This window comes from Scyliorhinus torazame, chromosome 20 (genome assembly GCF_047496885.1).
Source record: "Scyliorhinus torazame isolate Kashiwa2021f chromosome 20, sScyTor2.1, whole genome shotgun sequence".
NCBI classification, from domain to species: Eukaryota; Metazoa; Chordata; class Chondrichthyes; order Carcharhiniformes; family Scyliorhinidae; genus Scyliorhinus; species Scyliorhinus torazame.
This window is the reverse complement of record NC_092726.1, coordinates 136472761-136489075: the sequence shown is the minus strand read 5'-3', so window position 1 is coordinate 136489075 and position 16315 is coordinate 136472761.

The window sequence follows — 16315 nt, the reverse complement described above, 5'->3', positions numbered from 1 at the left end:
GAAACACTAACAGGCTGTGTCTGTCCCCTCCCTCATTGAAACACTAACAGGTTGTGGCTGTCCCCCGCCCTCACATTGAAACACTAACTGGATGTGCCAGTCCCCGCCTCTCACATTGAAACACTAACAGGCTGTGTCTGTCCCCCCCCACTCACATTGAAACACTAACAGGCTGTGTCTGCCCCCCCCCCTCATTGAAACACTAACAGGCTGTGCCTGTTTCCCCCCCGCTCACATTGAAACACTAACAGGCTGTGCCTGTCCCCCCCCCCCCGTCACATCAAAACACTAACAGGCTGTGCCTGTCCCCCCGCCCCACATTGAAACACTAACAGGCTGTGCCTGTCGCCCCCCTCACATTGGAACGCTAACAGTCTGTGTCTGCCCCCCCTTCACAATGAAGCACTAACAGGCTGTGCCTGTCCCCCCCCCCCTCACATTGAAACACTAACAGACTGTTCCTGTCCCCCTCTCACATTGAAACACTAACAGGCTGTGTCTGTCCCCTCCCCCTCACATTGAAACACTAACAGGCTGTGCCTGTTTCCCCCCCCCCCACATTGAAACACTAACAGGCTGTGCCTGCCCCCCCTCACATTGAAACGCTAACAGGCTGTGCCTGTCCCCCCCCCCGTCACATTGAAACACTAACAGGCTGTGCCTGTCCCCTCCCCCCCCCATTGAAATACTAACAGGCTGTGTATGTCCCCCCCTCCCCCCACATTGAAACACTAACAGGCTGTGCCTGCCCCCCCTCACATTGAAACACTAACAGGCTGTGCCTGCCCCCCCTCACATTGAAACGCTAACAGGCTGTGCCTGTCCCCCCCTCCCCCCACATTTAAACACTAACAGGCTGTGCCTTTCCCCCCCCCTCATTGAAACACTAACAGGCTGTGTCTGTCACCCCTCCCCCTCTCATTGAAACACTAACAGGCTGTGTCTGTCCCCTCCCTCATTGATACACTAACAGGTTGTGTCTGCCCCCCCCCCTCACACTGAAACACTAACAGGCTGTGCCTGTCCCCCCCCACATTGAAACACTAACATGCTGTGCCTTTCCCCCCCCCCTCACATTGAAACCCTAACAGGCTGTGCCTGTCCCCCCGCCCCACATTGAAACACTAACAGGCTGTGTCTGCCCCCCCTCACATTGAAACACTAACATGCTGTGCCTTTCCCCCCCCCCCCTCACATTGAAACCCTAACAGGCTGTGCCTGTCCCCCCGCCCCACATTGAAACACTAACAGGCTGTGCCTGTCGCCCCCCTCACATTGGAACGCTAACAGTCTGTGTCTGCCCCCCCTTCACAATGAAGCACTAACAGGCTGTGCCTGTCCCCCCCCCCCTCATATTGAAACACTAACAGACTGTTCCTGTCCCCCTCTCACATTGAAACACTAACAGGCTGTGTCTGTCCCCTCCCCCTCACATTGAATCACTAACAGGCTGTGTCTGTCCCCTCCCCCTCACATTGAAACACCAACAGGCTGTGCCTGTCCCCCCCACACATTGAAACACGAACAAGCTGTGCCTGCTCCCCCCCTCACATTGAAACACTAACAGGCTGTGTCTGTCCCCTCCCCCTCACATTGAAACACTAACAGGCTGTGCCTGTTTCCCCCCCCCCCCACATTGAAACACTAACAGGCTGTGCCTGCCCCCCCTCACATTGAAACGCTAACAGGCTGCGCCTGTCCCCCCCCCCCGTCACATTGAAACACTAACAGGCTGTGCCTGTCCCCTCCCCCCCCCATTGAAATACTAACAGGCTGTGTATGTCCCCCCCTCCCCCCACATTGAAACACTAACAGGCTGTGCCTGCCCCCCCTCACATTGAAACACTAACAGGCTGTGCCTGCCCCCCCTCACATTGAAACGCTAACAGGCTGTGCCTGTCCCCCCCTCACATTGAAACACTAACTGGCTGTGCCTGTCCCCCCGCCCCACATTGAAACACTAACAGGCTGTACCTGTCCACCCCTCACATTGAAACGCTAACAATCTGTGTCTGCCCCCCCCCCCTCACATTGAAACACTAACAGGCTGTGCCTGTCCCCCCCCCTCACATTGAAACACTAACAGGCTGTGCCTGTCCCCCCCCCCACACATTGATACACTAACAGGCTGTGTCTGCCCCACCCTCACATTGAAACACTAACAGGCTGTGCCTCCCCCCCCTCACATTGAAAGACTAACAGGCTGTGTCTGCCCCCCCCCCCCCCATTGAAACACTAACAGACTGTGTCTGTCCCCCCCTCACAGTGAAACAATAACAGGCTGTTCTGCCCCCCCCTCATTGAAACACTAACAGGCTGTTTCTGACCCCCTCCACATTGAAACACTAACAGGCTGTGTCTCCCCCCCCCCTCACATTGAAACACTAACAGGCTGTGTCTGTCCCCCCCTCACATTGAAACACTAACAGGCTGTGTCTGCCCCCCTCTCACATTGAAACACTAACAGGCTGAGCCTGCCCCCCCTCACATTGAAACGCTAACAGGCTGTGCCTGTCACCTCCCTCCCCCATTCAATCACTAACAGGCTGTGTATGTCCCCCCTCCCCCCCCTCATTGAAACACTAACAGGCTGTGTCTGCCCCCCCCCCCATTGAAACACTAACAGACTGTGTCTGTCCCCCCCTCACAGTGAAACAATAACAGGCTGTTCTGCCCCCCTCATTGAAACATTAACAGGCTGTTTCTGACCCCCTCCACATTGAAACACTAACAGGCTGTGTCTGCCCCCCTCTCACATTGAAACACTAACAGGCTGAGCCTGCCCCCCCTCACATTGAAACGCTAACAGGCTGTGCCTGTCACCTCCCTCCCCCATTCAATCACTAACAGGCTGTGTATGTCCCCCCTCTCCCCCTCATTGAATCACTAACAGGCTGTGCCTGTCCCCCCCCCCTCATTGAAACACTAATAGGCTGTGTCTGTCCCCCCCCCCCACTCACATTGAAACACTAACAGGCTGTGCCTGTCCCCCCCACACATTGAAATACTAACAGGCTGTGTCTTTCCCCCCCTCCCCCTCTCATTGAAACACTAACAGGCTGTGTCTGTCCCCTCCCTCATTGAAACACTAACAGGCTGTGCTTGCCCCCCCCTCACATTGAAACACTAACAAGCTGTGTCTGTCCCCCGCCCTCACATTGAAACACTAACTGGATGTGCCTGTCCCCGCCCCTCACATTGAAACACTAACAGGCTGTGTCTGTCCCCCCCCACTCTCATTGAAACACTAACAGGCTGTGCTTGCCCCCCCCTCACATTGAAACACTAACAGGCTGTGTCTGCCCCCCCCCTCATTGAAACACTAACAGGCTGTGCCTGTCCCCCCCCCCCCGTCACATTAAAACACTAACAGGCTGTGTCTGCCCCCCCCCCACTCACATTGAAACACTAACAGGCTGTGCCTGTCCCCCCCTCACATTGAAACACTTACAGGCTTAGTCTGCCCACCTTCATTGAAACACTAACAGGCTGTGCCTGTTTCCCCCCCCTCTCACATTGTAACACTAACAGGCTGTGCCTGTCCCCCCCGCCCCACATTGAAACACTAACAGGCTGTACCTGTCCACCCCTCACATTGAAACGCTAACAATCTGTGTCTGTCCCCTCCCCCTCACATTGAAACACGAACAGGCTGTGCCTGTCCCCCCTCCCTCACATTGAAACACTAACAGGCTGTGTCTCTCCCCTCCCTCATTGAAACACTAACAGGTTGTGTCTGCCCCCCCCCACCCTCACACTGAAACACTAACAGGATGTGCCTGTCCCCCCTCACATTGAAACACTAACATGCTGTGCCTTTCCCCCCCCCCCCCTCACATTGAAACACTAACAGGCTGTGTCTGTCCCCCCCCTCCCCCTCACATTGAAACACTAACAGGCTGTGTCTGTGCCCCCTCTCACATTGAAACCCTAACAGGCTGTGTCTGTCCCCCCCTTACATTGAAACACTAAAAGACTGTGCCTGCCCCCCCCTTCACATTGAAACACTAACACGCTGTGACCCCCCCCCCCCCTCACATTGAAACACGAACAGGCTGTGCCTGTCCCCCCCTTATATTGAAACACTAACACGCTGTGTCTCTCCCCTCGCTCATTGAAACACTAACAGGTTGTGTCTGCCCCCCCCACCCTCACACTGAAACACTAACAGGATGTGCCTGTCCCCCCTCACATTGAAACACTAACATGCTGTGCCTTTCCCCCCCCCCTCACATTGAAACACTAACAGGCTGTGTCTGTCCCCCCCCTCCCCCTCACATTGAAACACTAACAGGCTGTGTCTGTGCCCCCTCTCACATTGAAACCCTAACAGGCTGTGTCTGTCCCCCCCTTACATTGAAACACTAAAAGACTGTGCCTGCCCCCCCCTTCACATTGAAACACTAAAAGACTGTGCCTGCCCCCCCCTTCACATTGAAACACTAACACGCTGTGACCCCCCCCCCTCACATTGAAACACGAACAGGCTGTGCCTGTCCCCCCCTTATATTGAAACACTAACAGGCTGTGTCTCTCCCCTCCCTCATTGAAACACTAACAGGTTGTGTCTGCCCCCCCCACCCTCACACTGAAACACTAACAGGCTGTGCCTGTCCCCCCCCCCACACATTGATACACTAACAGGCTGTGTCTGCCCCCCTCTCACATTGAAACACTAACAGGCTGTGCCTCCCCCCCTCACATTGAAACACTAACAGGCTGTGTCTGTCCCCCCCTCCTCCTCACATTGAAACACTAACAGGCTGTGTCTGTCCCCTCCCTCATTGAAACACTAACAGGCTGTGCCTGTCCCCCTGTGTCTAATCTTCCACCTCCAGCAGCTTCAACAGGCTGTGTCTGTCCCCCCTCACATTGAAACACTAACAGGCTGTGTCTGCCCCCCCCCCCCCATTGAAACACTAACAGACTGTGTCTGTCCCCCCCCTCACAGTGAAACAATAACAGGCTGTTCTGCCCCCCCCCCATTGAAACACTAACAGGCTGTTTCTGACCCCCTCCACATTGAAACACTAACAGGCTGTGTCTGCCCCCCTCTCACATTGAAACACTAACAGGCTGAGCCTGCCCCCCCTCACATTGAAACGCTAACAGGCTGTGCCTGTCACCTCCCTCCCCCATTGAATCACTAACAGGCTGTGTATGTCCCCCCTCTCCCCCTCATTGAATCACTAACAGGCTGTGTCTGTCCCCCCCCCCCTCATTGAAACACTAATAGGCTGTGTCTGTCCCCCCCCCACTCACATTGAAACACTAAAAGGCTGTGCCTGTCCCCCCCACACATTGAAATACTAACAGGCTGTGTCTTTCCCCCCCTCCCCCTCTCATTGAAACACTAACAGGCTGTGTCTGTCCCCTCCCTCATTGAAACACTAACAGGTTGTGTCTGTCCCCCGCCCTCACATTGAAACACTAACTGGATGTGCCTGTCCCCTCCTCACATTGAAACACTTACAGGCTGTGCCTGTCCCCAACTCTCAAATTGAAACATTAACAGGCTTAGTCTGCCCACCATCATTGAAACACTAACAGGCTGTGCCTGTTTCCCCCCCCCGCTCACATTGTAACACTAACTGGCTGTGCCTGTCCCCCCGCCCCACATTGAAACACTAACAGGCTGTACCTGCCCACCCCTCACATTGAAACGCTAACAATCTGTGTCTGTCCCCTCCCCCTCACATTGAAACACGAACAGGCTGTGCCTGCCCCTCCCCTCACATTGAAACACTAACAGGCTGTGTCTCTCCCCTCCCTCATTGAAACACTAACAGGTTGTGTCTGCCCCCCCCACCCTCACACTGAAACACTAACAGGATGTGCCTGTCCCCCCCCCCCACACATTGATACACTAACATGCTGTGCCTTTCCCCCCCCCATTCACATTGAAACCCTAACAGGCTGTGCCTGTCCCCCCGCCCCACATTGAAACACTAACAGGCTGTGTCTGCCCCCCCTCACATTGAAACACTAACATGCTGTGCCTTTCCCCCCCCCCCTCACATTGAAACCCTAACAGGCTGTGCCTGTCCCCCCGCCCCACATTGAAACACTAACAGGCTGTGCCTGTCGCCCCCCTCACATTGGAACGCTAACAGTCTGTGTCTGCCCCCCCCTTCACAATGAAGCACTTACAGGCTGTGCCTGTCCCCCCCCCCTCACATTGAAACACTAACAGACTGTTCCTGTCCCCCCCTCACATTGAAACACTAACAGGCTGTGTCTGTCCCCTCCCCCTCACATTGAATCACTAACAGGCTGTGTCTGTCCCCTCCCCCTCACATTGAAACACCAACAGGCTGTGCCTGTCCCCCCCTCACATTGAAACACTAACAGGCTGTGCCTGTCCCCCCCCCCCCCCTCATTGAAACACTTAAAGGCTGTGTCTGCCCCCCCCCCACTCACATTGAAACACTAACAGGCTGTGCCTGTCCCCCCCACACACTGAAATACTAACAGGCTGTGTCTTTCCCCCCCCCTCCCCATCTCATTGAAACACTAACAGGCTCGGTCTGTCCCGTCCCTCATTGAAACACTAACAGGCTGTGTCTGTCCCCCCCCACTCACATTGAAACACTAACAGTCTGTGCCTGTTTCCCCCCCGCTCACATTGAAACACTAACTGGCTGTGCCTGTCCCCCCTCACATTGAAGCACTAACAGGCTGTGCCTGTCCCCCCCACACACTGAAATACTAACAGGCTGTGTCTTTCCCCCCCTCCCCCTCTCATTGAAACACTAACAGGCTCTGTCTGTCCCCTCCCTCATTGAAACACTAACAGGCTGTGTCTGTCCCCCCCCACTCACATTGAAACACTAACAGGCTGTGCCTGTCCCCCCCACACACTGAAATACTAACAGGCTGCGTCTTTCCCCCCCCTCCCCCTCTCATTGAAACACTAACAGGCTCTGTCTGTCCCCTCCCTCATTGAAACACTAACAGGCTGTGTCTGTCCCCCCCCACTCACATTGAAACACTAACAGTCTGTGCCTGTTTCCCCCCCGCTCACATTGAAACACTAACTGGCTGTGCCTGTCCCCCCTCACATTGAAGCACTAACAGGCTGTGCCTGTCCCCCCCACACACTGAAATACTAACAGGCTGTGTCTTTCCCCCCCTCCCCCTCTCATTGAAACACTAACAGGCTCTGTCTGTCCCCTCCCTCATTGAAACACTAACAGGCTGTGTCTGTCCCCCCCCACTCACATTGAAACACTAACAGTCTGTGCCTGTTTCCCCCCCGCTCACATTGAAACACTAACTGGCTGTGCCTGTCCCCCCTCACATTGTAACACTAACTGGCTGTGCCTGTCCCCCCTCACATTGAAACACTAACAGGCTGTGTCTGTCCCCCCGCCCCACATTGAAACACGAACAGGCTGTACCTGTCCACCCCTCACATTGAAACGCTAACAGGCTGTGTCTGCCCCCCCCTCTCACATTGAAACATTAACAGGCTGTGCCTGTCCCCCCTCACATTGAAACACTTACAGGCTGTGCCTGTCCCCCCTCACATTGAAACACTTACAGGCTGTGCCTGTCCCCCCTCACATTGAAACACTAACAGGCTGTGCCTGTCCCCCCCCCGTCACATTAAAACACTAACAGGCTGTGTCTGCCCCCCCCCCCCCCTCACATTGAAACACTAACAGGCTGTGCCTGTCCCCCCCCCCCCATCACATTGAAACACTAACAGGCTGTGCCTGTTTCCCCCCCCCGCTCACATTGTAACACTAACTGGCTGTGCCTGTCCCCCCGCCCCACATTGAAACACTAACAGGCTGTACCTGTCCACCCCTCACATTGAAACGCTAACAATCTGTGTCTGTCCCCTCCCCCTCACATTGAAACACGAACAGGCTGTGCCTGCCCCTCCCCTCACATTGAAACACTAACAGGCTGTGTCTCTCCCCTCCCTCATTGAAACACTAACAGGTTGTGTCTGCCCCCCCCCCACCCTCACACTGAAACACTAACAGGATGTGCCTGTCCCCCCCCCCACATTGAAACCCTAACAGGCTGTGCCTGTCCCCCCGCCCCACATTGAAACACTAACAGGCTGTGTCTGCCCCCCCTCACATTGAAACACTAACATGCTGTGCCTTTCCCCCCCCCCTCACATTGGAACCCTAACAGGCTGTGCCTGTCCCCCCGCCCCACATTGAAACACTAACAGGCTGTGTCTGTGCCCCCTCTCACATTGAAACCCTAACAGGCTGTGTCTGTCCCCCCCTTACATTGAAACACTAAAAGACTGTGCCTGCCCCCCCCTCACATTGAAACACTAACACGCTGTGACCCCCCCCCCCTCACATTGAAACACGAACAGGCTGTGTCTGCCCCCCCCCCATTGAAACACTAACAGACTGTGTCTGTCCCCCCCTCACAGTGAAACAATAACAGGCTGTTCTGCCCCCCCCTCATTGAAACACTAACAGGCTGTTTCTGACCCCCTCCACATTGAAACACTAACAGGCTGTGTCTGCCCCCCTCTCACATTGAAACACTAACAGGCTGAGCCTGCCCCCCCTCACATTGAAACGCTAACAGGCTGTGCCTGTCACCTCCCTCCCTCATTGAATCACTAACAGGCTGTGCCTGTCCCCCCCCCCTCATTGAAACACTAATAGGCTGTGTCGGTCCCCCCCCCCACTCACATTGAAACACTAACAGGCTGTGCCTGTCCCCCCCACACATTGAAATACTAACAGGCTGTGTCTTTCCCCCCCTCCCCCTCTCATTGAAACACTAACAGGCTGTGTCTGTCCCCTCCCTCATTGAAACACTAACAGGTTGTGGCTGTCCCCCGCCCTCACATTGAAACACTAACTGGATGTGCCAGTCCCCGCCTCTCACATTGAAACACTAACAGGCTGTGTCTGTCCCCCCCCACTCACATTGAAACACTAACAGGCTGTGCTTGCCCACCCCCCTCACATTGAAACACTAACAGGCTGTGTCTGCCCCCCCCCTCATTGAAACACTAACAGGCTGTGCCTGTTTCCCCCCCGCTCACATTGAAACACTAACAGGCTGTGCCTGTCCCCCCCCCCCGTCACATTAAAACACTAACAGGCTGTGTCTGCCCCCCCCACTCACATTGAAACACTAACAGGCTGTGCCTGTCCCCAACTCTCAAATTGAAACATTAACAGGCTTAGTCTGCCCACCTTCATTGAAACACTAACAGGCTGTGCCTGTTTCCCCCCCCCCCGCTCACATTGTAACACTAACTGTCTGTGCCTGTCCCCCCGCCCCACATTGAAACACTAACATGCTGTGCCTTTCCCCCCCCCCCTCACATTGAAACCCTAACAGGCTGTGCCTGTCCCCCCGCCCCACATTGAAACACTAACAGGCTGTGTCTGCCCCCCCTCACATTGAAACACTAACATGCTGTGCCTTTCCCCCCCCCCCTCACATTGAAACCCTAACAGGCTGTGCCTGTCCCCCCGCCCCACATTGAAACACTAACAGGCTGTGCCTGTCGCCCCCCTCACATTGGAACGCTAACAGTCTGTGTCTGCCCCCCCTTCACAATGAAGCACTAACAGGCTGTGCCTGTCCCCCCCCCCTCACATTGAAACACTAACAGACTGTTCCTGTCCCCCTCTCACATTGAAACACTAACAGGCTGTGTCTGTCCCCTCCCCCTCACATTGAAACACTAACAGGCTGTGCCTGTTTCCCCCCCCCCACATTGAAACACTAACAGGCTGTGCCTGCCCCCCCTCACATTGAAACGCTAACAGGCTGTGCCTGTCCCCCCCTCCCCCCACATTTAAACACTAACAGGCTGTGCCTTTCCCCCCCCCTCATTGAAACACTAACAGGCTGTGTCTGTCACCCCTCCCCCTCTCATTGAAACACTAACAGGCTGTGTCTGTCCCCCCCTCACATTGAAACACTAACAGGCTGTGCCTGTCCCCCCCCACATTGAAACACTAACATGCTGTGCCTTTCCCCCCCCCCTCACATTGAAACCCTAACAGGCTGTGCCTGTCCCCCCGCCCCACATTGAAACACTAACAGGCTGTGTCTGCCCCCCCTCACATTGAAACACTAACATGCTGTGCCTTTCCCCCCCCCCCCTCACATTGAAACCCTAACAGGCTGTGCCTGTCCCCCCGCCCCACATTGAAACACTAACAGGCTGTGCCTGTCGCCCCCCTCACATTGGAACGCTAACAGTCTGTGTCTGCCCCCCCTTCACAATGAAGCACTAACAGGCTGTGCCTGTCCCCCCCCCCCTCACATTGAAACACTAACAGGCTGTGTCTGTCCCCTCCCCCTCACATTGAATCACTAACAGGCTGTGTCTGTCCCCTCCCCCTCACATTGAAACACCAACAGGCTGTGCCTGTCCCCCCCACACATTGAAACACGAACAAGCTGTGCCTGCTCCCCCCCTCACATTGAAACACTAACAGGCTGTGTCTGTCCCCTCCCCCTCACATTGAAACACTAACAGGCTGTGCCTGTTTCCCCCCCCCCCCACATTGAAACACTAACAGGCTGTGCCTGCCCCCCCTCACATTGAAACGCTAACAGGCTGTGCCTGTCCCCCCCCCCGTCACATTGAAACACTAACAGGCTGTGCCTGTCCCCTCCCCCCCCATTGAAATACTAACAGGCTGTGTATGTCCCCCCCTCCCCCCACATTGAAACACTAACAGGCTGTGCCTGCCCCCCCTCACATTGAAACACTAACAGGCTGTGCCTGCCCCCCCTCACATTGAAACGCTAACAGGCTGTGCCTGTCCCCCCCTCCCCCCACATTTAAACACTAACAGGCTGTGCCTTTCCCCCCCCCTCATTGAAACACTAACAGGCTGTGTCTGTCACCCCTCCCCCTCTCATTGAAACACTAACAGGCTGTGTCTGTCCCCTCCCTCATTGATACACTAACAGGTTGTGTCTGCCCCCCCCCTCACACTGAAACACTAACAGGATGTGCCTGTCCCCCCCTCACATTGAAACACTAACAGGCTGTGCCTGTCCCCCCTCACATTGAAACACTAACAGGCTGTGTCTGTCCCCCCCTCACATTGAAACACTAACAGGCTGTGTCTGCCCCCCCCCCTCACATTGAAGCACTAACTGGCTGTGCCTGTCCCCCCGCCCCACATTGAAACGCTAACAGGCTGTACCTGTCCACCCCTCACATTGAAACGCTAACAATCTGTGTCTGTCCCCTCCCCCTCACATTGAAACACGAACAGGCTGTGCCTGTCCCCCCCCTCACATTGAAACACTAACAGGCTGTGCCTGTCCCCCCCCCCCCCACACATTGATACACTAACAGTCTGTGTCTGCCCCCCCTCACATTGAAACACTAACAGGCTGTGCCTGTCCCCCCCCCCCACACATTGAAACACTAACAGACTGTGTCTGTCCCCCCCCCCTCACATTGAAACAATAACAGGCTGTTTTGCCCCCCCCCCCCCCATTGAAACACTAACAGGCTGTGTCTGTCCCCCCCCCCTCCACATTGAAACACTAACAGGCTGTGCCTGCCCCCCCCCTCACATTGAAACAATAACAGGCTGTTTTGCCCCCCCCATTGAAACACTAACAGGCTGTTTCTGTCCCCCTCCACATTGAAACGCTAACAGGCTGTGCCTGTCACGTCCCCCCCCCCATTGAATCACTAACAGGCTGTGCCTGTCCCCCCCTCATTGAAACACTAACAGGCTGTGTCTTTCCCCCCCTCCCCCTCTCATTGAAACACTAACAGGCTGTGTCTGTCCCCTCCCTCATTGAAACACTAACAGGTTGTGTCTGTCCCCCGCCCTCACATTGAAACACTAACTGGATGTGCCTGCCCCCCCCCCCCCTCACATTGAAACACTAACAGGCTGTGTCTGTCCCCCCCCCCCACTCACATTGAAACACTAACAGGCTGTGCCTGTCCCCCCCCACACATTGAAATACTAACAGGCTGTGCCTGCCCCCCCCTCACATTGAAACACTAACAGGCTGTGTCTGCCCCCCCCCCCTCATTGAAACACTAACAGGCTGTGCCTGTTTCCCCCCCCCCGCTCACATTGAAACACTAACAGGCTGTACCTGCCCCCCCACTCACATTGAAACGCTAACAGTCTGTGTCTGCCCCCCCCTCACATTGAAACACTAACAGGCTGTGCCTGTCCCCCCCCCCCTCACATTGTAACACTAACAGGCTGTGACCCTCCCCCCTCACATTGTAACACTAACTGGCTGTGCCTGTCCCCCCCCTCACATTGAAACACTAACAGACTGTTCCTGTCCCCCCCTCACATTGAAACACTAACAGGCTGTGTTTGTCCCCCCCCCCTCACATTGAAACACGAACAGGCTGTGCCTGTCCCCCCCTTATATTGAAACACTAACAGGCTGTGTCTCTCCCCTCCCTCATTGAAACACTAACAGGTTGTGTCTGCCCCCCCCACCCTCACACTGAAACACTAACAGGCTGTGCCTGTCCCCCCCCCCCCACACATTGATACACTAACAGGCTGTGTCTGCCCCCCTCTCACATTGAAACACTAACAGGCTGTGCCTCCCCCCCCTCACATTGAAACACTAACAGGCTGTGTCTGTCCCCCCCTCCTCCTCACATTGAAACACTAACAGGCTGTGTCTGTCCCCTCCCTCATTGAAACACTAACAGGCTGTGCCTGTCCCCCTGTGTCTAATCTTCCACCTCCAGCAGCTTCAACAGGCTGTGTCTGTCCCCCCTCACATTGAAACACTAACAGGCTGTGTCTGCCCCCCCCCCCCATTGAAACACTAACAGACTGTGTCTGTCCCCCCCTCACAGTGAAACAATAACAGGCTGTTCTGCCCCCCCCTCATTGAAACACTAAGAGGCTGTTTCTGACCCCCTCCACATTGAAACACTAACAGGCTGTGTCTGCCCCCCTCTCACATTGAAACACTAACAGGCTGAGCCTGCCCCCCCTCACATTGAAACGCTAACAGGCTGTGCCTGTCACCTCCCTCCCCCATTGAATCACTAACAGGCTGTGTATGTCCCCCCTCTCCCCCTCATTGAATCACTAACAGGCTGTGTCTGTCCCCCCCCCCCTCATTGAAACACTAATAGGCTGTGTCTGTCCCCCCCCCACTCACATTGAAACACTAAAAGGCTGTGCCTGTCCCCCCCACACATTGAAATACTAACAGGCTGTGTCTTTCCCCCCCTCCCCCTCTCATTGAAACACTAACAGGCTGTGTCTGTCCCCTCCCTCATTGAAACACTAACAGGTTGTGTCTGTCCCCCGCCCTCACATTGAAACACTAACTGGATGTGCCTGTCCCCTCCTCACATTGAAACACTTACAGGCTGTGCCTGTCCCCAACTCTCAAATTGAAACATTAACAGGCTTAGTCTGCCCACCATCATTGAAACACTAACAGGCTGTGCCTGTTTCCCCCCCCCCGCTCACATTGTAACACTAACTGGCTGTGCCTGTCCCCCCGCCCCACATTGAAACACTAACAGGCTGTACCTGTCCACCCCTCACATTGAAACGCTAACAATCTGTGTCTGTCCCCTCCCCCTCACATTGAAACAGGAACAGGCTGTGCCTGCCCCTCCCCTCACATTGAAACACTAACAGGCTGTGTCTCTCCCCTCCCTCATTGAAACACTAACAGGTTGTGTCTGCCCCCCCCACCCTCACACTGAAACACTAACAGGATGTGCCTGTCCCCCCCCCCCCACACATTGATACACTAACATGCTGTGCCTTTCCCCCCCCCATTCACATTGAAACCCTAACAGGCTGTGCCTGTCCCCCCGCCCCACATTGAAACACTAACAGGCTGTGTCTGCCCCCCCTCACATTGAAACACTAACATGCTGTGCCTTTCCCCCCCCCCCTCACATTGAAACCCTAACAGGCTGTGCCTGTCCCCCCGCCCCACATTGAAACACTAACAGGCTGTGCCTGTCGCCCCCCTCACATTGGAACGCTAACAGTCTGTGTCTGCCCCCCCCTTCACAATGAAGCACTTACAGGCTGTGCCTGTCCCCCCCCCCTCACATTGAAACACTAACAGACTGTTCCTGTCCCCCCCTCACATTGAAACACTAACAGGCTGTGTCTGTCCCCTCCCCCTCACATTGAATCACTAACAGGCTGTGTCTGTCCCCTCCCCCTCACATTGAAACACCAACAGGCTGTGCCTGTCCCCCCCACACATTGAAACACGAACAGGCTGTGCCTGCCCCCCCCCCCTCACATTGAAACACTAACAGGCTATGTCTGTCCCCCCCCCTCACATTGAAACACTAACAGACTGTTCCTGTCCCCCCCTCACATTGAAACACTAACAGGCTGTGCCTGTCCCCCCCCCCCCCCTCATTGAAACACTAATAGGCTGTGTCTGCCCCCCCCCCACTCACATTGAAACACTAACAGGCTGTGCCTGTCCCCCCCACACACTGAAATACTAACAGGCTGTGTCTTTCCCCCCCCTCCCCCTCTCATTGAAACACTAACAGGCTCTGTCTGTCCCGTCCCTCATTGAAACACTAACAGGCTGTGTCTGTCCCCCCCCACTCACATTGAAACACTAACAGTCTGTGCCTGTTTCCCCCCCGCTCACATTGAAACACTAACTGGCTGTGCCTGTCCCCCCTCACATTGAAGCACTAACAGGCTGTGCCTGTCCCCCCCACACACTGAAATACTAACAGGCTGTGTCTTTGCCCCCCTCCCCCTCTCATTGAAACACTAACAGGCTCTGTCTGTCCCCTCCCTCATTGAAACACTAACAGGCTGTGTCTGTCCCCCCCCACTCACATTGAAACACTAACAGGCTGTGCCTGTCCCCCCCACACACTGAAATACTAACAGGCTGTGTCTTTCCCCCCCCTCCCCCTCTCATTGAAACACTAACAGGCTCTGTCTGTCCCCTCCCTCATTGAAACACTAACAGGCTGTGTCTGTCCCCCCCCACTCACATTGAAACACTAACAGTCTGTGCCTGTTTCCCCCCCGCTCACATTGAAACACTAACTGGCTGTGCCTGTCCCCCCTCACATTGTAACACTAACTGGCTGTGCCTGTCCCCCCTCACATTGAAACACTAACAGGCTGTGTCTGTCCCCCCGCCCCACATTGAAACACGAACAGGCTGTACCTGTCCACCCCTCACATTGAAACGCTAACAGGCTGTGTCTGCCCCCCCCCCTCTCACATTGAAACATTAACAGGCTGTGCCTGTCCCCCCTCACATTGAAACACTTACAGGCTGTGCCTGTCCCCCCTCACATTGAAACATTAACAGGCTGTGCCTGTCCCCCCTCACATTGAAACACTTACAGGCTGTGCCTGTCCCCCCTCACATTGAAACACTAACAGGCTGTGCCTGTCCCCCCACCCGTCACATTAAAACACTAACAGGCTGTGTCTGCCCCCCCCCCCCCTCACATTGAAACACTAACAGGCTGTGCCTGTCCCCCCCCCCCATCACATTGAAACACTAACAGGCTGTGTCTGCCCCCCCCACTCACATTGAAACACTAAAAGGCTGTGCCTGTCCCCTCCTCACATTGAAACACTAACAGTCTTAGTCTGCCCACCTTCATTGAAACACTAACAGGCTGTGCCTGTTTCCCCCCCCGCTCACATTGTAACACTAACTGGCTGTGCCTGTCCCCCCGCCCCACATTGAAACACTAACAGGCTGTACCTGTCCACCCCTCACATTGAAACGCTAACAATCTGTGTCTGTCCCCTCCCCCTCACATTGAAACACTAACAGGCTGTGTCTCTCCCCTCCCTCATTGAAACACTAACAGGTTGTGTCTGCCCCCCCCCACCCTCACACTGAAACACTAACAGGATGTGCCTGTCCCCCCCCCCCACATTGAAACCCTAACAGGCTGTGCCTGTCCCCCCGCCCCACATTGAAACACTAACAGGCTGTGTCTGCCCCCCCTCACATTGAAACACTAACATGCTGTGCCTTTCCCCCCCCCCTCACATTGGAACCCTAACAGGCTGTGCCTGTCCCCCCGCCCCACATTGAAACACTAACAGGCTGTGTCTGTGCCCCCTCTCACATTGAAACCCTAACAGGCTGTGTCTGTCCCCCCCTTACATTGAAACACTAAAAGACTGTGCCTGCCCCCCCCCTCACATTGAAACACTAACACGCTGTGACCCCCCCCCCTCACATTGAAACACGAACAGCTGTGTCTGCCCCCCCCCCATTGAAACACTAACAGACTGTGTCTGTCCCCCCCTCACAGTGAAACAATAACAGGCTGTTCTGCCCCCCCCTCATTGAAACACTAACAGGCTGT